General features: G+C 46.9%; 1 pseudogene; it reads right to left on the bottom strand.

Moving 5' to 3' along the window:
• Positions 1-19,058, bottom strand: part of LOC138663142 (zinc finger protein 271-like) — a 36,918-nt pseudogene extending 17,860 nt beyond the window's left edge.
• Between the last annotated feature and the right edge of the window lie 7,174 nt (positions 19,059-26,232).

Here is a 26,232-nt window from a genome sequence, read left to right on the forward strand (position 1 = left end):
TGGACACCAGAGACCGCAGAAAACACAAGTCACCCAGTACCATCTGTAACCACCAGAGGGAGCCCAAAAACAGAATCCACAACAGTGGGCACCATATCCCTCTTAAAAAAAATAATTAAAATAAAAAATAGTTATATACTCACCTTCCGGCGTCCACCGAAGCTGTCTCACTCCTCGCGATGCGGCCGGCAGCTTCCGCTAAGTCATCTGGGTAATTTCGCAATGCTTCACTGGGAACGGAATTTGCTGGCCGCATCGCGAAGAGCTGGACAGCTTCGGTGGCCGCCGGAAAGTGAGAATAGCATGATTTTTTTTTATTATTATTTTTAACATTATATATTTTTACTATTAATGCTGCATAGGCAGCATCAATAGTAAAAAGTTGGTCCGGGATGGGGCGACACACTGACACTGACTGGAGGGGAGTAGGGAGGGGGCACTGACTGGAGGAGAGTAGGGAGGGGCCAATTCGCGGCCGGCTAGGCCTGTCGCTGATTGGTCACGGGCAGCCGCCCGTGACCAATCAGTGACGTGGGATTTCCGTGACAGACAAACAGACGGAAGTGGACCTTAGACGATTCTATAGATAGACTGGCCTATGTTTTAGTTATCATCTGTCTACTTGCCGATATTTTTATGGCCTGATGGTTTTCTTACAATTCCCAGAAATTGGTCAAGGACATATTGTTTCCATAATTCTGTTTTCAGCCCAATTCTTCCTGAGAACTTCAACTTTTGGACTAGGTCACACTGACATATGGAAAGTTCTGGGAAGTACTCCCACATTTTCTTATGTAATTTATCTCATATCCCAGGATGTGTTTGACAACCCATTGAATAACTCATATTTCTGCCAGATTATTGTGTAATGCCTCATTTCCCTTTGATCTTGTACTATAAAAGAACACCCATCCCCCCAATAAACAGAGACTATTTGGACAGACAACAAGCGTGTGTCTCTCTGATTATTGCTTCATCGCAATTCAGAGATGAATGGAAAACTGCATTTAATACGCCCGAGGGTCATTTTGAGTATCTAGTGATGCCATTCGGACTTGCCAATGCTCCATCAGTGTTTCAGTCCTTTATGCATGACATCTTCCGAGAGTACCTGGATAAATTCCTGATTGTGTACTTGGATGACATTTTGATCTTCTCGGATGATTGGGAGTCTCATGTGAAGCAGGTCAGAACAGTTTTTCAGGTCCTGCGTGCTAATTCTTTGTTTGTGAAGGGATCAAAGTGTCTCTTTGGTGTGCAGAAGGTTTCATTTTTGGGGTTCATCTTTTCCCCTTCTACTATCAAGATGGATCCTGTTAAGGTCCAAGCCATCCATAATTGGACTCAGCCGACATCTCTGAAAAGTCTGCAAAAGTTCCTGGGCTTTGCTAATTTTTATCGTCGCTTCATCTGCAATTTTTCTAGTATTGCCAAACGATTGACCGATTTGACCAAGAAGGGTGCTGATTTGGTCAATTGGTCTTCTGCTGCTGTGGAAGCTTTTCAAGAGTTGAAGCGTCGTTTTTCTTCTGCCCCTGTGTTGTGTCAACCAGATGTTTCTCTTCCGTTCCAGGTCGAGGTTGATGCTTCTGAGATTGGAGCAGGGACTGTTTTGTCGCAGAGAGGTTCTGATTGCTCAGTGATGAAACCATGCGCTTTTTTTTCCAGGAAGTTTTCGCCTGCTGAGCGAAATTATGATGTGGGCAACCGAGAGTTGCTGGCCATGAAGTGGGCATTCGAGGAGTGGCGTCATTGGCTTGAAGGAGCTAAGCATCGCGTGGTGGTATTGACTGATCATAAGAACTTGACTTATCTTGAGTCTGCTAAGCGGTTGAATCCTAGACAGGCTCGTTGGTCGCTGTTTTTTGCCCGTTTTGACTTTGTGATTTCGTACCTTCCAGGCTCTAAAAATGTGAAGGCGGATGCTCTGTCTAGGAGTTTTGTGCCCGACTCTCCGGGTTTGTCTGAGCCGGCGGGTATCCTCAAGGAAGGAGTAATTGTGTCTGCCATCTCCCCTGATTTGCGGCGGGTGCTGCAAAAATTTCAGGCTAATAAACCTGATCGTTGTCCAGCGGAGAGACTGTTTGTCCCTGATAGGTGGACCAATAAAGTTATCTCTGAGGTTCATTGTTCGGTGTTGGCTGGTCATCCTGGAATCTTTGGTACCAGAGAGTTGGTGGCTAGATCCTTTTGGTGGCCGTCTCTGTCGCGGGATGTGCGTGTTTTTGTGCAGTCCTGTGGGATTTGTGCTCGGGCTAAGCCCTGCTGTTCTCGTGCCAGTGGGTTGCTTTTGCCCTTGCCGGTCCCGAAGAGGCCTTGGACACATATCTCTATGGATTTTATTTCTGATCTTCCCGTTTCTCAAAAGATGTCAGTCATTTGGGTGGTCTGTGATCGCTTTTCTAAGATGGTCCATCTGGTACCCTTGTCTAAATTGCCGTCCTCCTCTGATTTGGTGCCATTGTTCTTCCAGCATGTGGTTCGTTTACATGGCATTCCAGAGAATACCGTTTCTGACAGAGGTTCCCAGTTTGTTTCAAGGTTTTGGCGAGCCTTTTGTGGTAGGATGGGCATTGACTTGTCTTTTTCCTCGGCTTTCCATCCTCAGACTAATGGCCAGACCGAACGAACCAATCAGACTTTGGAAACATATCTGAGATGCTTTGTTTCTGCCGATCAGGATGACTGGGTGTCCTTTTTGCCTTTGGCTGAGTTCGTTCTTAATAATCGGGCCAGCTCGGCTACCTTGGTTTCACCATTTTTCTTCAATTCTGGGTTCCATCCTCGTTTCTCTTCAGGACAGGTTGAGTCTTCGGACTGTCCTGGTGTGGATACTGTGGTGGACAGGTTGCAGCAGATTTGGACTCATGTAGTGGACAATTTGACCTTGTCCCAGGAGAAGGCTCAACGTTTCGCTAATCGCAGACGCCGTGTGGGTCCCCGACTTCGTGTTGGGGATCTGGTTTGGTTATCTTCTCGTCATATTCCTATGAAGGTTTCCTCTCCTAAGTTTAAACCTCGTTTCATTGGTCCGTATAGGATTTCTGAGGTTCTTAATCCTGTGTCTTTTCGTCTGACCCTTCCAGATTCTTTTTCCATACATAACGTATTCCATAGGTCATTGTTGCGGAGATACGTGGCACCTATGGTTCCATCTGTTGATCATCCTGCCCCGGTTTTGGTGGAGGGGGAATTGGAGTATATTGTGGAGAAGATTTTGGATTCTCGTGTTTCTAGACGGAAACTCCAGTATCTGGTTAAATGGAAGGGTTATGCTCAGGAAGATAATTCCTGGGTTTTTGCTTCTGATGTCTATGCTCCCGATCTTGTTCGTGCCTTTCATGTGGCTCATCCTGGTCGGCCTGGGGGCTCTGGTGAGGGTTCGGTGACCCCTCCTCAAGGGGGGGGTACTGTTGTGAATTCTGTGGCAGAGCTCCCTCCTGTGGTCACAAGTGGTACTTCGGCTGATTCTCTCTGTGAGCTTCTGTTGGTGGAGGGAAGTGGTACTGCGGCTTCTGAGTTTCCTCCCTCAGGTGATCTGGTGAGGTCGTTAGGTGCTTCTCTACTTAACTCCACCTAATGCTTTGATCCTGGCTTCCTGTCAATGTTTCAGTGTTGGACTTGCTTTTCCCTGGATCATTCCTGTGGCCTGCTGCTCTGCATAGCTAAGTTCTTCTTTGCTCTTTGTTTGCTATTTTTTTGTCCAGCTTGTCTAATTTGTTGCTGGAAGCTCTGGGACGCAAAGGGTGTACCTCAGTGCCGTTAGTTCGGTACGGAGGGTCTTTTTGCCCCCTTTGCGTGGTGTTCTTTAGGGTTTTGTGTAGACTGCAAAGTTACCTTTTCTATCCTCGATCTTTTAAGAAAGTCGGGCCTCACTTTGCTGAATCTATTTCATCTCTACGTTTGTCTTTTCATCTTAACTCACAGTCATTATATGTGGGGGGCTGCCTTTTCCTTTGGGGGATTTCTCTGAGGCAAGGTAGGCTTATTTTCTATCTTCAGGCTAGTTAGTTTCTCAGGCTGTGCCGAGTTGCATAGGCAGAGTTAGGCGCAATCCACGGCTGCCTCTAGTGTTGTTTGGAGAGGATTAGGGATTGCGGTCTGCAGAGTTCCCACATCTCAGAGCTCGTTCTATGATTTTGGGTTATTGTCAGATCACTGTATGTGCTCTGACCGCTATGTCCATTGTAGTACTGAATTGCCTTTCATAACAGGAAACAACACAGGGGGCAAGAATGGAAACAACACGGGGCAGGAATGGAAACAACACGGGGCAGGAATGGAAACAACACAGGGGGCAGGAATGGAAACAACACAGGGAGCAGGAATGGAAACAACACAGGGGGCAGGAATGGAAACAACACAGGGAGCAGGAATGGAAACAACACAGGGGGCAGGAATGGAAAAAACACAGGGAGCAGGAATGGAAACAACACAGGGGGCAGGAATGGAAACAACACAGGGGGCAGGAATGGAAACAACACAGGGGGCAGGAATGGAAACAACACAGGGGGCAAGAATGGAAACAACACAGGGGGCAAGAATGGAAACAACACGGGGCAGGAATGGAAACAACACAGGGGGCAGGAATGGAAACAACACAGGGGGCAGGAATGGAAACAACACAGGGGGCAGGAATGGAAACAACACAGGGGGCAGGAATGGAAACAACACAGGGAGCAGGAATGGAAACAACACAGGGGGCAGGAATGGAAACAACACAGGGGGCAGGAATGGAAACAACACAGGGGGCAAGAATGGAAACAACACGGGGCAGGAATGGAAACAACACAGGGGGCAGGAATGGAAACAACACAGGGGGCAGGAATGGAAACAACACAGGGGGCAGGAATGGAAACAACACGGGGCAGGAATGGAAACAACACGGGGCAGGATGGAGACACAGGGGGCAGAATGTGAGACACGGGGGCATGGGAGACATGAGGGCAGGATGGAGACAAATAGTGCAGGAATATGGAGACAGATGGGACAGGATGGAGGCAGATTGGGCAGGATCATGGTGCAGGATGGAGACACATGGTGCAGGATCATGGGGTAGGATGGATACGATGGAGCCAGATGGGGTAGTAGGATGGGACAGATGGGGCAGGATTATGGGACAGAGGGGGCAGGATCATGGGACAGATGGGGCAGGATCTGGAGATCATATGGGGGCAGAATGGATCCTAATTGTTATGCTCACGCCCTGACTGGTGGGCGTGAGCTCGGGGGGTTTGTGGCCCCACTGTGCCACAAACCAGACTACCCTGGAAGGGGCGTGACTATGACAGCTGTCTGGGTTTTCACTGGAGCCTCTGATGGTGAGGACAGGCTTGTGCAGCAGGCAGCTGCCAGTTGCTACTCCAGGGTGGTGTCTGGCTGTGGCTGCTGATCCCACTTGGGACACAGGAACACCAGGATTGGAGCGGGCATTAGGCAGGACTGGCAGAAGAGCACGGCTGGAACACAGACAAGTAGGCTGGCACGGCTGAGACAGGGCTGGCGGAGACACGGCAGAGAACTCAGGGCTGGCAGAGACACGGCAGGAAACAGGACTGGCTAGGACGGCAGGAACACAGGACTGGAAGGCAGGGCAGAGACGGCAGGAACACAGGATTGGGAGGCACGGCAGGAACGGCAGGACTGGCAGGAACACAGGATTGGGAGGCACGGCAGAGAACACAGGACTGGTTGATGTGGTATATGAAGGAACAGGTAAGGGCCTGTTCACACTGGACGTGCAGGTACAGATATGTAGTTTGGAACATAGGGCTGGCAGAGACACGGCAGAGAACACATGGCTTGCTAGGACGGCAGGAGACACAGGACTGACTTAGGACGGCAGGAGACAGGACTGGCTAGGACGGCAGGAAACACAGGACTAGCTGATGAGATATTAGAATCAGGCTGCACTCAGATGACACCCGAGTGCAGTCCAATTGTGAGTGAGATGAAGGAACAGGTAGGGATATATAGTTTGGAGGAACACGTAGGGACCTGTTCACACAGGAGAGGAGTGAAAGACTGCAGATAGGAATGGAGAAGCAGCAAGCGGTAGCGTAGCGACAAAAGCTGAGCAGAGCCACAAAGAATGTGGAGAGAAGCTGAAGCAAGAGATACTGCAGAAGCTAAGCAAAGTGGAACCGCAGGGATTGCAGAGAGGAACTGCAGCAAGAGGTTTCTGCAGCAACGGGAGCGGAGCAGAGCAAGACGGAGCAGAACCGCAGAAGTGCGGAGCAGCGGCAAAGCCACCAAGATGCAGAGCAGGCAGAGCCGCAAGAGTGCGGAGTGTAAGCAGACCGAGAACACAAGGAAAGACACAGCAGGGAAGGAAGCCACACACAAGGAGACCGAGAAAAGACTAAGTACAGACAAGGCAATGGAACAAGACACAAGGACAAAGACACAGGGACAAAGACACAGGGACCAGGATATTCTGCCTCCTGGAGGGCGGACAAAGATCAAGGCAAAAGCACAGAGAAAAGCCTTCAGAGAGGGAGTAACATAGAGCTAGACCTGGCAAACTCAGAAGCAAAACACTAACTGAGCAAACACATTGCACAGGCCCAGACCACAGGGTGGATCTGCACTATATACAGGAGGCCTCTAGGCAATTGGCCAGAAGCACCTTAGGGAGGTGCACACAGTCTCAATAAGAATCTGGAGTAGCTGGCGCCACCCCCCTATGCACACGGCCACGAAGTGTACACAGAGCAGGCCGCCATGAAGCACATGGCATGGAACTAGCAGCAGACAGATCTCACAGCATGGCACTGGGTGAGTGAGTAGATGTAGCAGGCAGGTGGGGAATGGAAGGCCATGCAGTGATGCCGACAGGGTTGTTACACTAATGAGGGCAGAATGGGAGAACATATGGCTGGAGCCAGAATGAGATACACGGGGCCAGGATGGGGGATATTATTACCATAGGGGCTAATTAAGGGATATTATTACTGCAGTGATTTTATTTTATTTTTGAGGATACTGTTTTAAATGAGGGGGCGGTCCTGTTGCTGTGCAGAGCGACATTATGTCGCCCTTTTTTCTTCATCTGGTGCAGTGTAAAAGTTGGGAAAAAATTAAGTAATGTGTTCTGCAAGCAGAGCTCTAGATAACTGTGTTATTTCCTGCAGAGACCCATCCTGGCTGGAAGATGTGATGGCGGTCTGTGCTGGTTGAGGATGAAAAGCAAAGCTGAAGGACTTCACCTAGAGACATCACTGGTGAGTCAGTGTGTTACTTGTACACTGACACTATACACTAAATACAGAGTTCCTGTGTACAATCAATGTCACCAATGATCACTGTATTACCTGTACACTGGCACTATATACAGAGGTCCTGTGTACAATATCACCAGTGATCACTGTATCACATTTACACTGACACTATATACAGAGCTCCTGTGTATATTGTCACTGGTGATCCCTGTATTACCTGTACACTGACACTGTATACGCTAACACTGTATACAGAGCTCCTGTGTATAATGTCACCTGTGATCACTGTATTACCTGTACACAGACACTGCATACTAAGTACAGATCTCCTGTGCATAGTGGCACTTTTGGTGATAGTATTGTGTTGCTTTTTTTAATTAATGATCAGTATTGTAGTATTCAGTCACTATGTGGTGGTAATATGTGGTCCGGTCATGGTGTTGCAGTATTTGTCTCTTGTATGTGCTATTATTCGGTAACTGTGGTGGTAATATGTGGACTGGTCATGGTGTGGCGGTATTTGTTCCCTGTATGTGGTATTATTGGTCACATGTGGTGGTAATATGTGATCTTGATATGTTGCGATGGTGTTTGTCCCTTGTATGTGATATTAGTCGGTCACTGTGGTGGTAATATGTGGTCTGGTCATGTTGTGTTGGTATTTGTTCCTTGTATGTGGTATTATTGGTCACCATTTGGTGGTAATATGTGGTCTGGACATGGTGCGGTTGTATTTGTCCCTTGTATGTGATATTGTTGGGTCACTGTGGTGGTAATATGGTGTCTGGTCATGGTACGGTGGTATTTGTCACTTTGGATGTGACATATTGGTCATTTAAAAAATTGAAAAATAAATAAAAATATGCCTAAATAATATTGCATATTTTAACAAATGTTTAATAGGTTACAATAGAGTAAGGCCTGGCCAAACGAGTCAACCTTGTCGTAGTGGCAATCTTTTGGCCAAAAGAAAAGCTGCTGGCAATATGTGTGATCTGGTGATGGGAACTGTTAGGCTGTGTGCACACAATGCGGATCCGCAGCGTTTTTTTCCGCGCAGAAACGCTGCAAATCCGCACTGTGATTTACAGTACAATGTAAATCAATGTAAAAAAAAAAAGCTGTGCAGATGGTGCGGAAAAATCAGTGCGGAATTGCTGCGGATTTCAAAGAAGTACATGTTACTTCTTTTGTGCGGATCTGCAGCGTTTCTTCACCCCTCCATGATAGAAATCCACATTGGGAAAAACTGCAGAAAATCCGCACAAAATCCGCATCAATTCCGCACAAAAACCGCACTAAATCCGCATAAAAACTGCAGCAAGTCCGCGGCTGCAGATTCTGCCAGGAGATGCGGATTTTGTGCAGAAAATTCTGCACCTCTTTTCTTACGTGTGCACATAGCCTTAATGAAAACACAACACCACATACTAACTATAATATACGTGCCAGGGACAATAAAGAGATCGGCGTAATACGTAAGTTATGCAATATAAAGCATGCAAAGCGAAAATTCAAAGCAGCATAAATGCAATACTGGATCCCCTAATGAAAATACACCAAAAAATAGGCACATGAAATATAAACATATTAGCTATGACACATGCTAAAGTACTTACTTCAGACTTAGCTGAGTATTTTTCTGGCGTGATGCAGTCTTCATTATCCATGGGGGATTTGTTGATCGTTACATTTAGGTCAAACCCCATCTATGCAACACCTAGTTAGCATTGCTTGGACACCCATGTGTCATAGCTAATATATTTATATTTCATGTGCCTATTTTTTGGTGTATTTTCATTAGGGGATCCAGTATTGCATTTATGCTGCTTTGAATTTTCGCTTTGCATGCTTTATATTGCATAACTTACGTATTACGCCGATCTCTTTATTGTCCCTGGCACGTATATTATAGTTAGTATGTGGTGTTGTGTTTTCTTATTGGCCAGAATATGTATATTCTATGTATATTTGCTGCATATTCATTAGGATGTACAGGGGTGTAGTATACATTGTTGTATTTTTAAGTGTTTTTATGTTGATTTTGTGGTGTCTAATAAAACGCTTTTGCTATTTTTCTACATTACATGGTTGTGCAGGCCTACTTTAGTCCATTCTATTTTCTTCTTTTTTTCTTGGTCATAATATATTAGTGGACTAGGCATTGCACCCGGTTTATTATTCTTCTTTTACAGCTAGAGTGCACCATTTACCTATATCTAATGCAACTGTATTGAACAAGGCCAGAAAGAGTCTAGTCGGACTGTGGCTGGGAATATATATATTGCATGCTTGTTGTCACAAGACCACCGGTTCCCGGCACCGGCACCAGAGAATCTTCACAGCGCACAGTGCGCACGATATGAGGATTCATACATAGTGACTGTTGACATGTAGCATAAGATCCGACAACCCCTTTAAGGATCGGCCGCTACTCATGGGCCACTGCTGTGTGCTTGCCCCCCAGGCTAAAATTTGCCAGCCAGCCCCTGCTCGATGGTATATGCCAAGGTGGAAAGATAATGTCACGCACGAATATAGGTGGAAAGATAATGTCACGCACGAATATTATCTTATTAAACCCGGAGTGGATTCAGGAATAGACCTTGCATATTCAGAGTCTAGTGAGGACCCGGATCCAGATGTATGAGGAGTATATATTCTAGATTGTGAGCCCCATCGGGGACAGTGATGATAATGTGTGCAAACTGTAAAGCGCTGCGGAATATGTTAGCGCTATATAAAAAATAAAGATTATTATTATTATTATTATATAGCGCTTGTGGTTGGAACTGCGTTGTTCATAGTGATCTACTTTTTCAGGACAGTGTGCATCAGCATCAGGACAGAACAGAGGACTACGGTCTAGCTTTTTGCTTGGTCTCACTGCACATTTAATGTTGTTGATTATAAAAGTGAAGTTTGACCAGAAAGACTGGACCTGGTCTTGTAGGGACCATATGAGCACATTCAGCAGCACAGGAGGGAGAGAAGGGGATTTATCCAATAAGATATCAGGAATCTAAGAAGCCATGATTATCATTACCCTCCACTTTCTCTTACAGGCCCATCATAATATTTTCTTCTAGTGATTTTCTAACTTGTCAGCACATTCTACATACGCTGTCATTTGGCTTTGTCGTTTTACAGATCTGGGCAGGTTACGGTCAGTGTCTCCTAATCTCAGGGGGTAGATGGATCCTCCAGGCTATACCTTCTATGGAAAAGGGCTTTTAATGCCCAAAGTCATTTGAACAGTTTTGGATGGAGGAGAATGTTGTGGTCTAGCGGCAAAATGGTGATCACATGATTGTGATAAGGCCGGACTACACGACCGATAAAGCAGCCACAGCCGATGACTGAGAAGAATCTGTGACTTCTCTGTATTTAGTGGTCACTACTCACCTGGGTAGCCATATGTAGGAATCTCCTCTTTACACCGCTCATCACCCCTCACATATGTCTCTGTAGTATTAATATGGGTCAGATCTTCACCCTGAAACAAATATTGTAAAAGTCACAGACAGATGGAGAAGTCACATCTATGATCAGCTCTAATCCTGCCATCTCCACCGTTCTCATTACACAAGTATAAAACATATAATACTGGTGGATAAAACAAGACTGAGCACAAGACCTTCACCGCCGTCTACACATCATAGGGGAGATCTCATGACACCTTCTCTCCATCTACCTGATGATCCTGAGGAACATTGGGATCTTCTTGTTTACAGTCCTGTGGAAGAAGAGGACGGGGACATCTCTCTGGTTTTGTCCTCTTATTGGATAGAGCTAGATGAAATACATACTGGGAATTAATTCATACAGATATTTATAGGTTGTTTGTATTTAGTCTTTTCTATTACCTGGTGATATGAGGGGCTGGGGACCCTCCATTATGACATCCTTGTACATATCTCTGTGTTCTTCTAAATACTTCCACTCCTCCATGGAGAAATAGACAGCGACATCCTGACACCTTATAGGAACCTGACACATACAATGATACCGTCATCTCCTCGATCGCTTCATAGCATTACTGTATAATGTCCCAGCATTCCCAGCAGTGTCACCTCTCCAGTCAGCAGCTCAATCATCTTGTAGGTGAGTTCTAGGATCTTCTTGTCATTGATGTCCTCATGTATCAGGGGGTGAGGTGGAGGCTCTGTGATTGGGCTCAGGGGTCTTCCCCATCCCTCAGACACAGGGTCCTGACAGCGATCACTAGAGGTCTTCTTCACTACTGTGTAATCCTGGTTATGGAGAGACACATTAATAAATCTCACTACACACATTTCCAGAGTCCTCACCTCTCCAGTTCTGTCCATCTGTTATTCCCATAGATAAGAATGATGTAATGTGACGTCATCAAAATCTCTCACCTCTCCAGTTAGCCGGAAGAGGATTTCTTGGGTGAGGTGTAATATCCTCTCCGCCATGTTGTCTCTGTCCATATTCATCCTTGATGAGGAAATCAGGAAAATTCTCTTCTATAGAAGATCTTCACTGAGAGGATCCGATATTGTAGAGACCTGAATGAGAAGATGATGAGCCGATGTAACATCATAAAAATCCTGTGTAATAATACAATAAATGGAGATAATAAGGGAAACATATCCGGAGATAGAACGTGTAGATGTTGTATTCTCTAGTCTTGTATGGACTGGAACATAAGTTGAATAACATTTTCTCCATGCTCCCAATCACTGGCTATGTTACTCACTGCTTCGGCGACGGATTGGCTGTAGAATATCAAAATATGAAGGGTTAAACCGCACCCCGAAAAAATTTCCAAGTCTATTAAGACAAAGAGGCGCACGTCATAACCAGTGAGCCCATCCCAGAGTACATTCCACCATAAGTCAAATGACAGCGCCTCAAACAATGGTGAAAAGGAGGCAGAATAAAATGTAAGACTTGCTTTTCACCATTATTTGAGGCACTGTCATTTGACTTATTATGATGGACTTATTATGATTGGCTGTAGGAATCACAAGATAGTTGGGACTGAGAAGGAAATAGAAGGAAATACAGAGACTGGCGGGGACCCAAGCAGCAATGCTATTTAGTTTTTGTCTTTACATCTACTAATAAAACCTATATATTTAGACCACAGACAACAAGAAGTTTCTTCCTCGGAGTCGGCAGCTGAATACGTTCCTCATAGACTCATCTTCCATAACGCTAATTCTCGTCTCATTTACCGACACTGGAATCGGCATTACCAATACTGCAGGAGATATTCATTACACGCGACAGGAGAAATAACTACTTCATGATCAGCACGACATCTTCATCTTCTACTACGGCTCTAGAAACATATTTGTCCAGAGTCCGTCACTGACTCCATCACCACCGGCCGTCTATATGAAGGTTTCCCGTCTTCCCCGCACTGTAATCTTCTATCACTTTAGATTCACACACAGAAGTTTGAGGCTTTTATACTTTTAGAAATGATTTTTTGTTTGTAAGAACAAGACAGGAGATATTTGAAGTCAATGTCACCAAGTAACGTGGTTTTTTTCTGGATATTATAGTTTTTTAGTAATTTCTCATAGACTTTCATCTATTACTTGAAAACACCCAAATGTGAATTGATGTACTGTGGGAACATAATTCTGTGCATGGGATTCAAGAAAGGGCCAACATATGGCATCAACAATGGGGATAAGTGAGGATTTATTATCTAGTGGTAGCATATTGTTTGGGGCATCTTGTACTATCATGAGGTATGGAGGATATTGATGCTGCGGGAACATAATACAGCGTGCAGGCCAAGAAAGGGCCCTGTACTGTGAAAGTATAGGGATTTTTGTGTATTCACCGTAAAATCCTTTTCTCCGAGCCACTCATTGGGGAACACAGGACCATGGGTGTGTGCTGCTGTCACTAGGAGGCTGACACTAAGTTGAGACAAAAAGAGTTAGCTCCTCCCCTGCTGTATACACCCTCATGCTGGCTTCCAGAGACCCAGTTCAGTGCAAAAGCAGTAGGAGATTAATAACAATATATTACATAACATTAGAGTATAACATGTCAGAGAAAGTCAAGAACCAAAAAGGTAACAAGCCGTAAGGCTAACAGGGTGGGTGCTGTGTCCCCAATGAGTGGCTCGGAGAAAAGGATTTTATGGTGAGTACACAAAAATCCCTATTTCTCCTTCGCCACATTGGGGGACACAGGACCATGGGACGTCCCAAAGCAGTCCCTGGGTGGGAAACAATACAACCAAATAACTCTGTGTACCATCTGACTATAAATGCGCGACGGCCGCCTGCAGAATACGTCTGCCAAGGGCCGCATACGCAGAAGATTGAATGTGGACATTGTAGTGCCTTGTGAAAGTATGCAGGCTAGACCATGTTGCAGCCTTGCAAACCTGCTCCGCTATTGCCTGGTGTCGGATGGCCCAGGAAGCACCCATCGACCGAGTAGAGTGTGCTCTAATCCCTGCCGGGATAGGACTGCCCCTGACCCGATAGGATTCTTGAATAGCTGAACGGATCCATCTGGCTATCGTGGCCTTAGACGCGGCTAAACCCTTTCTGTGACCCTCCGGGAGCACAAAGAGGGAGTCCGATTTGCGGAAAGGAGCAGTTTTAGAAATGTACCTCCTAAGGGCCCATACAACGTCCAGGGTGTGAAGGGCCTTTTTGACCCTATGTTTTGGCTGTGGGCAGAAGAAGGGAAGAATGATATCTTCATTAAGGTGGAAAGATGAAACCACCTTAGGGAGAAAGGACGGTGATGGGCATAGGACTACTTTGTCCTGGTGGAAGGAAAGGAAAGGCGCCCGGCAGGATAGTGCGGCCAACTCTGAAACCCGCCTGATAGATGTTACTGCCACAAGGAAGGCCACCTTCCAGTAGAGGACAGTGACCGGGATATCCTGCAGAGGTTCAAATGGAGATTCCTGAAGAACACTCAAAACCAAATTGAGATCCCAGATCTCTAACGGCATTCTGTAGGGGGGTACCACGTGGGAGACCCCTTTAATGAAGGTCCTGACTTGCAAGTTGGCGGCAATCTTACGTTGGAGCAACACAGATAACGCTGAGATCTGACTCTTGAGGGAACTGAGCCCCAGGCTGGAATCCAAGCCGGACTGGAGAAAATCCAAGATGGAAGGAATTGAGAAAACAAGCGGAGGGCGACTGCGGAGCCTGCACCATGAGAAGAAGGTTTTCCAGGTGCGGTGATAAATGCAAGCAGAAGACGCTTTGCAAGCCCTTATCATGGTGGGAATGACCTGCTGGGAGAAACCAGGTGTCAACAGCCACGCCGTTAAACGTAAGGCCCCTAAACTCTGGTGGTAGATCGGCGCTTGGCGAAGCAGATCTGGGCGGTCTGGTAACCGCCAGGGGACGTCGGATACGAGTTGAACGAGCTCCGCGCACCATGGCCAGTCCGGGGCAACAAGAATCACCGGAACTCCCTCCGTCTTGATTTTTCGGATCACTTTCGGCAGTAAGGGAAGCGGAGGAAACACATACAGAAGTTGGAACCGATGCCATGGGGATATCAGTGCGTCCACCCCGATGGCCTGGGGATCCCGAGAATGTGCTATGAAGTTGGGAACTTTGGCGTTCAGTCTGGACGCCATCAGATCCACGTCCGGAGTTCCCAAGTGAAGGCAGATTTGCCGGAAAACCTCTGGATGGAGTTCCCACTCCCCCGAGGTAAGACCCTGATGGCTGAGAAAATCCGCCGCCCAGTTCTCGATGCCTGGAATGTGCATTGCGGAAATGGTGGAGTGGTTGGCCTCGGCCCAACGGAGAATGTGGGAGACCTCCTGCAACGGCACCCTGCTGTGTGTATCTCCTGATGGTTTATGTACGCCACCGCTGTGACGTTGTCCAATTGAATTTGAATTGGGTGACCCGCGAGCAGGAAGTGAAAACGTCTCAGGGCAAGTCTGATCGCTCGAATCTCCAAGATGTTTATGGGAAGTCTTGACTCCCGAATTGTCCAACGCCCCTGGGCAGTGTGGTGTCGAAACACCGCTCCCCAACCAAGGAGACTGGCGTCGGTAGTTACCACCAGCCAGCGGATCGGGAGAAAAGACCTCCCCTGGAAGAGAGATGATCCCAGAGTTCACCATTTGAGGGCTTGCCTGATCCGTGGAGACAGAGGACATGGCCGATCGAGGGATAAGGGACTCCTGTCCCAATTGTCCAGCAGAGCCTGTTGTAAGGGGTGAAGATGGAGTTGAGCGAAGGGAACCGCTTCTATTGCGGCCACCATTTTCCCCAGGATCTTCATGGCAAACCGAATGGACTGCGGACGAGGACGACAGAGCGTCCGAGCTCCCTGCTGAAGCTCTTGGGCCTTGGACCGAGGGAGCAAGACCAGCCCCTTTGACGTATCCAGGATGATGCCTAGGAAAGAGATCTATTGGGCAGGAACAGGGGAGGACTTGTCCAAGTTGATTAACCAGCCGAGGCGCGAAAGAGATTCCAAGGTAATGCGGACGCTTGCCTCACAGACCTGATAAGACGGACCTTTTATCATTAGGGCGTCTAAGTATGGCAACGCGACCACTCCTCGGGAGTGAAGAATGGCCATGACAGCCGCCATGACCTTTGTGAATACCCTGGGCGCAGTGGCAAGGCCGAAGGGTAAGGCTGTGAATTGCAAATGGTAGTCTTGGATGGCGAAACGGAGAAACCTTTGATGTGGTGGGAAGATTGGGATATGAAGATAAGCATCTTTGATGATGTCTATTGATGCTAGGAACTCCCCTGTCTCCATTGAGGAAATGACTGACCGGAGGGACTCCATCCTGAAGTGCCGAACCTTTACGTACTTATTTAGGAGCTTCAGGTCCAATATAGGGCGCACCGATTCGGCCTGTATGAAGGTCGAGAGTGTCTGTCTGTGCGTGGAGAGCGTTCTGATCTGGACGAGGTTGTGGAGTTGGACCAGAATGGGCTACTGCGAAAGGGCCGAAAATGAAAATATTGTTGGAGCTAAAAGGCAGCTTTAGGCCTGTGCTGCGGGAGGAACTTGCTCTTCCCCCCTGTAGCATCGGAAATAAGCTGGTCTAATTTTTCTCCAAAGAGACGTCCGCTCTGAAAGGGAAGGGAAATCAGAGACTTTTTTGAGGAGGAATCTGCGCGCCACTCTCTAAGCCAAATAGCTCTCCTAATGGTGATGGAGTTTGAAGCCGCAGTTGCCGCACAGTCCGCTGCGTCTAAAGGCGGGTACACACATAATCTCCAGTCATGGCAATTTGTTTGGCAAGATCTGCCGCCTCAGACGGAAGATCCTGTTCCTGAATAGATTTTGCAAGGGCATCTGCCCAGAAAACCATTGCTTTGGCGACCCAAGCCGCAGCGAAGGAAGGAGATATAGAGAGGAACCTGAGGCTTCATACACTGAGCGAGCCAGGGAATCTAACTGGCGTTCTGTGGGATTTCTAATTGAAGCCCCATCAGGTATGGATAAGAGCGCTTTGGTAGCCAAGCACAATACCGGAGGATCTACTAGTGGAGGTTCGGTCCAATCTTTAACAAGATCTGCGGAAAAGGGATACTTCGATACCAGGGCCCTTTTGCCCGTAAAGCGCTTATCCGTCGCTCCCTTTGTTGCCGGACTATATCCAGGAAATCTGGATGAGAGGTGAACACCTTATGGGAACGCTTGGTTCTCGTAAAGGAAACCAAATGGTCTGGAGCCGAATAAGGGTCACCATCCACTTTTAGCGCATGATTGACTGCCTCGATGAGGGAGTCAACAGTAGATCTAAACTCCGGAGAATCCGGATCTAAGGATGCATCAGACTCATACTCAGAGTCGTGATCGCTACAAGCCCCTGGAGAGGGTGAGCGAGAAGTGGAGCTACCAGAGGCTGAATGGCGTGGTAAATGCTCAGGAGAGGTAGTTCGAATTCATTTTTTGGATGACCGTTCCTCCTTCCGGTGAGAGCAGCCCCTGCTGGCCGACGATTCCCTTGTTATGGAGGGATCTCTTAACCCAGGAAAAAGAGTGCCCCGCTCCCCAGAGGGGTCATGAAGGGATTTAATCGCTCTGGCTAAAGAATCCATGGACTGTGACAGTGATGCGGCCCACTCAGGAGGGCTAGATACACTGGGGTCTGTGGCGGCGGAGGGCTCCTGGGTACATTGGGCATCGCAGGCTGAGCAGAGAGGGGAGCTTTGAGGCAGGGAGTGGAGCCTGGCAGGTGGTACATGCAGTAAAAAAGGTAGTATGCACCTTGTTGGTCTTTTTGGCCCTTGACTGCGACCTGATGTACCCTAATATAAGTAACAGGAAACGCTGCTGGATTGAAAGCGAGGGTAACGCTGCAGGGAAGCACCTAACGCGGTCTCATTACCTGGGTCCTGTGTCCCGCAAAGAGATGAGGTGGCGCTGATAGAAGAGAAGACCGGCGTCCAGAAGAAAAAGCGCTGGCACATGCAGGCCTGATGAAGCTGTGGCATGCAGAGGAAAAAAGATGGCCGCCGAAGGTTGTGAGGGTAATCTCGCAGAGAGCGAGAAGCGCCAGGTCTGGGGGCGGAGCCGCAAGATGATGCGAGTGGTGGGCGGGGCCTATAAGGATGCGGCCCGCGCTAGGCCGAAGCCGGGGACTAAATTTATGGCCTCGGCCCAGTGCGCGGCCGCGTACCGCCGGAAAACGCGCCTAGCAGCCCTGCGGGGATCCTGACAGATGAGCCCTCCGGAACCGCCAGAAAGACCGACCCCCCCCATGTGGCACGGTATGGAGGGGAATTTGGAGCAGCTTGCAGCAGGTTAGCTGTGCCCAGGGTGGTTAGGACGGTGCAGGGTTGGGGAAGCCTCTATCCACCATCCCCATAAGAGGGGGGTGGAGAGGAACCGTCCGCCTCCTTCCATCATCCGCTTTCTCAGTGGTGATGCAGTGGGGGCTGCACGGATGCCACAAAGTAGAGAGCCTCTGAACAGCCGAGGGTAAAACCTGGTGGGCAGGGCAGAATGTCCGGCAATAGGCCTGGCTGCAGAAGCGGATACATGGAGCACATTCCATGTGCTCATCTGTAAGGGGGTGGGGGGGGAGATCGGTGCCCTTGAAGGGGCCCGTCGCCCCCAAAAAATCAGCTCAGGCAGTGGCATCCCACGTCACAGGAAAGGATACGGAGAGGTAAAACTCCCGTGCTCGCCTGTTGTTTGTTCGGGGAGATCGGAGCCTTGAAAGGTTCCGCTGTCCCTTCGTCCGGTAAAAAAGGTTAAATCCAGTGTGCCTCCTATGGACACTAAGCTTGAACTGGGTCTCTGGAAGCCAGCATGAGGGTGTATACTGCAGGGGAGGAGCAACTCTTTTTGTCTCAACTTAGTGTCAGCCTCCTAGTGATAGCAGCATAACACCCATGGTCCTGTGACCCCCAATGTGGCGAAGGAGAAAATATGTTTCTTGTTCCCGTCTTTCATAGTTGACTCGTTTGTATCTATCAGTGGAAAAGGAACAAAACCATTGTGATTCTTATAAGGAGACAACACAAAGCCCCCCCAAATATAACATTTTATAACAACCCCACAATCTGTGACTCTTCAGGGTAAATCGCTCTCTCTCCATTGGATTAGAGCCGATACTATGAAGCTAAAGGGACTAAACAGACTTTCTGTCACCTCCATAAAGGGGCACTTTACTGTGTTTGTCAGAACTGTCCGAGGATTATTAGAGGTGATAGTTTCCCCCAATTAGAAGGGACAACTGTGGATATTGGGGTCTTTACCTGCTACAGTTCTGGTGCGATTTACTTGGTAAAGTGCTGGAATCACTTTCTCCCAAAGGGTTAAATGGCGTCTGTAACTTCAATGTCTTTCTATGAAGCTTCTTCTCTGAACTTTCTTCCTCTGTTTTCTCCCGTATTTCTATTACTCTCCGGACTCAGGAATGTATTAAGTCCTATAGAAGTTGCAGAGAAAGAATAATTTCTAATTCTGTGTTTCCAGGATTCTTCTTGTGTGAATTGGCTGCGATATCCCCTGTGCAATATATTTTTAGTATTAATAAATTATGATCCTGTCACTCTATGGAGGTGCAGTGGTTGTTTGTTTCTGTCCCTTTTCCTTGTTGTTTCTTGTGTCATTTATTATCTTTATGTCACATATGTGTAGTGGATCTGACATTCGGGATCTTCTTGTCATGTTATAATCACTATATAAGGAACACCCAAGAGATATGACAGATGCTTAAAAAAGGCGTCCGACCCCAGAACGTGGCAACAGGTGCGTTTTCACACTTCTACTCCCTTTCCATGCTGTCTCCATGAAACTCTGCTTGTGCCGAAAGCTGATGAATCTTAAATCATGGTTCTGACAGGATCTTCTCTTGGAGTGTTTACTAGGACCTACAGAAGAAACCGATCCAGAAAGCCGAAGATCAATCAAGTATTCGCCACATATTCCTGCAATTTCCCTGAAGCGTTATTAATTGTATCCACTAGTGATTAGCGAGCTCTAAAATGCTTGAGTGCTCATTAATCGAATCAAGCAGGTTGTAAGTTCAGACTTGAGTACCAAGTATAATGGAAATCAATGGGAAGCATTTTACCAGTAGACCCTAACACGAGGGATGTGGGGGGCAGGAAAATCACCAAAATGGATGGAATCAGTGCTCAAATGGAATGGTGAAGACGCCTGGATGCATATCAGACTCCAAGGTCACTGCTGGTTTTAAATAAATAAATAATTTAAAAAATTATGTGGTGTCCCTTCCATTTTTGTTAACTACACTACATAGCTAACATCAACCCTCAAACATGTTACCCCGATTGCACATGCACCCCTAACGAGCCAGGCAAAATGCCAGAATTGGTACATTTAATGTGATGCACCAATTCTGGTACTGCTGCAAGCTGGTATTTTTAGGCTGGTGTTGTGAATTCAGCTTTTGGGCTCCCTCCGGTGGTTGTAGAGGGTAATGCAGTTGTGCCTGGATTGCAGGAGTGGACATGTGTATCTACTAATTGCAGGACTGACTGGGGTATATAGCTTTGCTGGATCCTTTAGTCAGTGCCAGTTGTCCATTGTTCTTGAAGGATTCACTTCCCTGCTGGTCTCTCCAGTTTGCTGTGTTTTTCTACAACGATAAGTTCTGGTTTTGTTTTTGCTGTCCACCTGCAGTGGACCTTATAGTTCTGTGCATTTTCATGTTTTTGTCTTGTCCAGCTTGGTCTGTGAAGGATTTTTTGCAGCCTAGCTATTTCTCTGGAGATGCAGATATACCCCGCATGTGTTTAGTCAGATGTGGTGATCCGTATTTTCTGCGGTGGATATTTTCTAGTGTTTTTATACTGACCGTACAGTCATGGCCAAAATTTTTGAGAATGACACCAAAATTATATTTTCACATGATCTGCTGCCCTCTGGTTTTTATTAGTGTTTGTCTGATGTTTATATCACATACAGAAATATAATTGCAATCATATTATGAGTACCAATAGGTTATATTGACAGTTAGAATGAGTTAATGCAGCAAGTCAATATTTGCAGTGTTGACCCTTCTTCTTCAAGACCTCCCTGGCATGCTCTCAATCAACTTCTGGACCAAATCCTGACTGATAGCAGTCCATTCTTGCATAATAAATGCTTGCATTTTGCCAGAATTTGTTGGTTTTTGTTTGTCTACCCGTCTGTTGATGATTGACCACAAATTCTCAATGGGATTAAGATCTGGGGAGTTTCCAGACCATGGACCCAAAATCTCTATGTTTTGTTCCATGAGCCATGTAGTTATCACTTTTGCTTTATGGCAAGGTGCTCCATTATGCTGGAAAAGGCATTGTTGGGCGCCAAACTGCTCTTGGACGGTTGGGATAACTTGCTCTTGGAGGACATTCTGGTACCATTCTTTATTCATGGCTGTGTTTTTAGGCAAGACTGTGAGTGAGCCGATTCCCTTGGCTGAGAAGCAACCCCACACATGAATGGTTTCAGGATGCTTTACAGTTGGCATGAGACAAGCCTGGTGGTAGCGCTCACCTCTTCTTCTCCGAATAAGCTGTTTTCCAGATGTCCCAAACAATCGAAAAGGGGATTCATCAGAGAAAATGACTTTGCCCCAGTCCTCAGCAGTCCACTCCCTGTACCTTTTGCAGAATATCAGTCGGTTCCTGATGTTTTTTCTGGAGAGAATTGGCTTCTTTGCTGCCCTCCTTGAAACCAGGTCTTGCTCAAAGAGTCTCCGCCTCACAGTGCGTGCTGAAGCACTCACACCAGCCTGCTGCCATTGCTGAGCAAGCTCGGCACTGCTGGTAGTCCGATCCCGCAGCTGAAAGTTTTAAGATACGGTCCTGGCGCTTGCTGGTCTTTCTTGGGCGCCCTGGAGCCTTTTTGACAACAATGGAAGCTCTCTCCTTGAAGTTGTTGATGATGCGATAGATTGTTGACTGAGGTGCAATCTTTGTAGCTGCGATACGCTTCCCTGTTAGGCCATTTTTGTGCAGTGCAATGATGGCTGCACGTGTTTCTTTAGAGATAACTATGGTTAACTGAAGAGAAACAATGATACCAAGCACCAGCCTCCTTTTAAAGTGTCCAGTGATGTCATTCTTGCTTATTCATGACTGATTGATCGCCAGCCCTGTCTTCATCAACAGCCACACCTGTGTTAATGGATCAATCACTAAAACGATGTTAGCTGCTCCTTTTAAGGCAGGACCGCAATGATGTTGAAATGTGTTTTGGGGGTTAAAGTTCATTTTCTGGGCAAATATTGACTTTGCAAGTACAGTAATGTTGTGAATTCTGTGGCTGAGTTCATTTCTGTGGTCACAAGTGGTATTGCAGTCTCTGGGCTTCCTCCCTCAGGTGTTTTGGTGAGCTCGTTGGCTGCCTTGCTATTTAGCTCCACCTGAGTCTGTCTTCCTTGCTCCTTGTCAATGTTCCAGTGTTGGATCTGAGCTACTGCATCTTTCCTTGGGCCTGCTGCTCTGCTAGATAAGTGCTTCTAGTTTGTTTTCTGTTTTTTCTGTCCAGCTTGCTATTTAACTTTTGCTGGAAGCTCTGAGAAGCAAAGGGGTGCACCGCCGTGCTGTTAGTTCGGCACGGTGGGTCTTTTTGCCCCTTTGCGTGGTTTTCGTTTTAGGGTTTTTTGTAGACTGCATAGTTCTCTTTGCTATCCTCGCTCTGTCTAGAATATCGGGCCTCACTTTGCTGAATCTATTTCATTCCTACGTTTGTCTTTTCATCTTGCTAACAGTCATTATATGTGGGGGGCTGCCTATTCCTTTGGGGTATTTCTCTGAGGTAAGTCAGGCTTGTATTTCTATCTTCAGGCTAGTCAGCTCCTCAGGCAGTGCCGAGTTGCATAGGTAGTGATAGGCGCAATCCACTGCTGCTTATAGTTGTGTGAGGATAGATCAGGTACTGCAGTCTACAGAGATTCCACGTCTCAGAGCTCGTCCTATTGTTTTTGGTTATTGCCAGATCTCTGTATGTGCGCTGATTACTGCACGCTGTGTTGCCTGATTGCCGGCCATAACAGTACAAGGAGCCACACCAATGATTCCCAATAGAGGGAAAAAAGAAATCCTGACATCATTTTTTTTTCTTAGCTCTGTCTTCAGTTTTTTTTTTCCCCTAGACATTAGAGTGCTTCAGGACACAGCTGTGGACATGGATATTCAGGCTCTGTGCTCCTCAATGGATAATCTCGTTGTAAATGTACAAAAGATTCAAGATACTATTGATCAGAAATCGATGCTAGAACCAAGAATTCCGATTCCTGATTTGTTTTTTGGTGATAGAACTAAGTTCCTGAGCTTCAGAAATAATTGTAAGCTATTTTTGGCCTTGAAACCTCATTCTTCTGGTAATCCTATTCAACAGGTTTTGATTATTATTTCTTTTTTGCGCGGCGACCCACAGGACTGGGCGTTTTCTCTTGCACCAGGAGATTCTGCATTGAGTAATGTTGATGCATTTTTCCAGGCGCTGGGATTGCTTTACGATGAGCCTAATTCAGTGGATCAGGCTGAGAAAAATCTGCTGGCTTTATGCCAGGGTCAGGATGATGTAGAAGTATATTGTCAGAAATTTAGGAAGTGGTCAGTACTCACTCTGTGGAATGAATCTGCACTAGCGGCTTTGTTCAGAAAGGGTCTCTCTGAAGCTCTTAAGGATGTAATGGTGGGATTTCCTATGCCTGCTGGTTTGAATGAGTCTATGTCCTTGGCCATTCAGATCGATCGTCGCTTGCGCGAGCGTAAATCTGTGCACCATCTGGCGGTATTGTCTGAGAGTAAACCTGAGCCTATGCAGTGCGACAGGACTATGACTAAAGTAGAACGGCAAGAACACAGACGTCTGAACAGACTGTGTTTCTATTGTGGTGATTCTACTCATGCTATTTCTAATTGTCCTAAACGCACTAGGCGGTTCGATAGCTCTGCCGTTATTGGTACTGTACAGTCCAAATTCCTTTTGTCCATTACCTTAATGTGCTCTTTGTCATCGTATTCTGTCATGGCGTTTGTGGATTCAGGCGCTGCCCTGAATCTGATGGATTTGGATTATGCTAAACGTTGTGGATTTTTCTTGGAGCCTTTGCGGTGTCTTATTCCGTTGAGAGGAATTGATGCTACACCTTTGGCCAAGAATAAGCCTCAGTACTGGGCCCAGCTGACCATGTGCATGGCTCCTGCACATCAGGAAGTTATTCGCTTTCTGGTACTGCATAATTTGCATGATGTGGTCGTGTTGGGGTTGCCATGGCTACAAACCCATAATCCAGTATTGGATTGGAACTCTATGTCGGTAACCAGCTGGGGTTGTCAGGGAGTACATGGTGATGTTCCATTTTTGTCTATTTCGTCATCCATTCCTTCTGACATCCCAGAGTTCTTGTCGGACTTTCAGGATGTATTTGAAGAGTCCAAGTCTGATGCCCTACCTCCGCATAGGAATTGTGATTGTGCTATCGATTTGATTCCTGGTAGTAAATTCCCTAAGGGCCGTTTATTTAATTTGTCCGTACCTGAACACACCGCTATGCGCAGTTATGTGAAGGAGTCCCTGGAGAAGGGACATATTCGCCCATCGTCGTCACCATTGGGAGCAGGGTTCTTTTTTGTAGCCAAGAAGGATGGTTCGCTAAGACCGTGTATTGATTACCGCCTTCTTAATAAGATCACTGTTAAGTTTCAGTATCCCTTGCCATTGATTTCTGACTTGTTTGCTCGGATTAAGGGGGCTAGTTGGTTTACTAAGATTGATCTTCGTGGTGCGTATAATCTGGTGAGAATCAGGCAGGGAGATGAATGGAAAACGGCATTTAATACGCCCGAGGGTCATTTTGAGTATCTGGTGATGCCGTTCGGACTTGCCAATGCTCCATCTGTTTTTCAGTCTTTTATGCATGACATTTTCCGTGAGTATCTGGATAAATTCTTGATTGTTTACTTGGATGACATTTTGATCTTCTCAGATGATTGGGAGTCTCATGTGAAGCAAGTCAGAATGGTTTTCCAGGTACTGCGTGCTAATTCCTTGTTCGTGAAGGGATCAAAGTGTCTCTTCGGTGTGCAGAAAGTTTCATTTTTGGGGTTCATCTTTTCCCCTTCTACTATCGAGATGGATCCGGTTAAGGTTCAGGCCATCCAGGATTGGACTCAGCCGACATCTCTAAAAAGTCTGCAGAAATTCCTGGGCTTTGCTAATTTTTATCGTCGCTTCATCTGTAATTTTTCTAGCATTGCCAGACCATTGACCGATTTGACCAAGAAGGGTGCTGATTTGGTTAATTGGTCTTCTGCTGCCGTGGAAGCTTTTCAGGAGTTGAAGCGTCGTTTTTGCTGTGCCCCTGTGTTGTGTCAACCTGATGTTTCTCTTCCGTTCCAGGTCGAGGTTGATGCTTCTGAGATTGGTGCAGGGGTGGTTTTGTCACAGAGAGGTTCTGGTTGCTCAGTGTTCAAACCATGTGCTTTCTTTTCCAGGAAATTTTCTGCTGCTGAGCGTAATTATGATGTGGGCAACCGAGAGTTGCTGGCCATGAAGTGGGCATTCGAGGAGTGGCGTCATTGGCTTGAGGGTGCTAAGCATCGCGTGGTGGTATTGACTGATCATAAGAACCTTACTTATCTTGAGTCTGCCAAGCGCTTGAATCCTAGACAGGCCCGTTGGTCGTTATTTTTTGCTCGTTTTGATTTTGTGATTTCATACCTTCCGGGCTCTAAAAATGTGAAGGCGGATGCTCTGTCTAGGAGTTTTGTGCCCGACTCTCCGGGGTTATCTGAGCCGGCGAGTATCCTCAAGGAAGGAGTCATTGTGTCTGCCATCTCCCCTGATTTGCGGAGAGTGTTGCAGAAATTTCAGGCTAATAAACCTGATCGTTGTCCGGCCGAGAAACTGTTCGTCCCTGATAGGTGGACTAGTAAAGTTATCTCTGAACTTCATTGTTCGGTGCTGGCCGGTCATCCAGGAATCTTTGGTACCAGGGAGTTGGTTGCTAGATCCTTCTGGTGGCCATCTCTGTCACGGGATGTGCGTGCTTTTGTGCAGTCCTGTGGAATTTGTGCTAGGGCTAAGCCCTGCTGTTCACGTGCCAGTGGGTTGCTTTTGCCCTTGCCGGTCCCGAAGAGGCCTTGGACACATATTTCGATGGATTTCATTTCTGACCTTCCCGTTTCTCAAAAAATGTCGGTCATTTGGGTGGTCTGTGATCGCTTTTCTAAAATGGTCCATCTGGTGCCCTTGGTTAAATTGCCTTCCTCCTCTGATTTGGTGCCTTTGTTCTTCCAGCATGTGGTTCGTTTACATGGCATTCCTGAGAATATTGTTTCTGACAGAGGTTCCCAGTTTGTCTCGAGGTTCTGGCGAGCCTTTTGTGGTAGGATGGGCATTGACCTATCTTTCTCCTCGGCCTTCCATCCTCAGACTAATGGCCAGACCGAACGAACCAATCAGACCTTGGAAACATATCTGAGATGTTTTGTTTCCGCTGACCAGGATGATTGGGTGTCATTTTTGCCGTTGGCTGAGTTCGCCCTTAATAATCGGGCCAGCTCGGCTACCTTGGTCTCTCCATTTTTCT

Source organism: Ranitomeya imitator, chromosome 2, assembly GCF_032444005.1.
Source record: "Ranitomeya imitator isolate aRanImi1 chromosome 2, aRanImi1.pri, whole genome shotgun sequence".
NCBI classification, from domain to species: domain Eukaryota; kingdom Metazoa; phylum Chordata; class Amphibia; order Anura; family Dendrobatidae; genus Ranitomeya; species Ranitomeya imitator.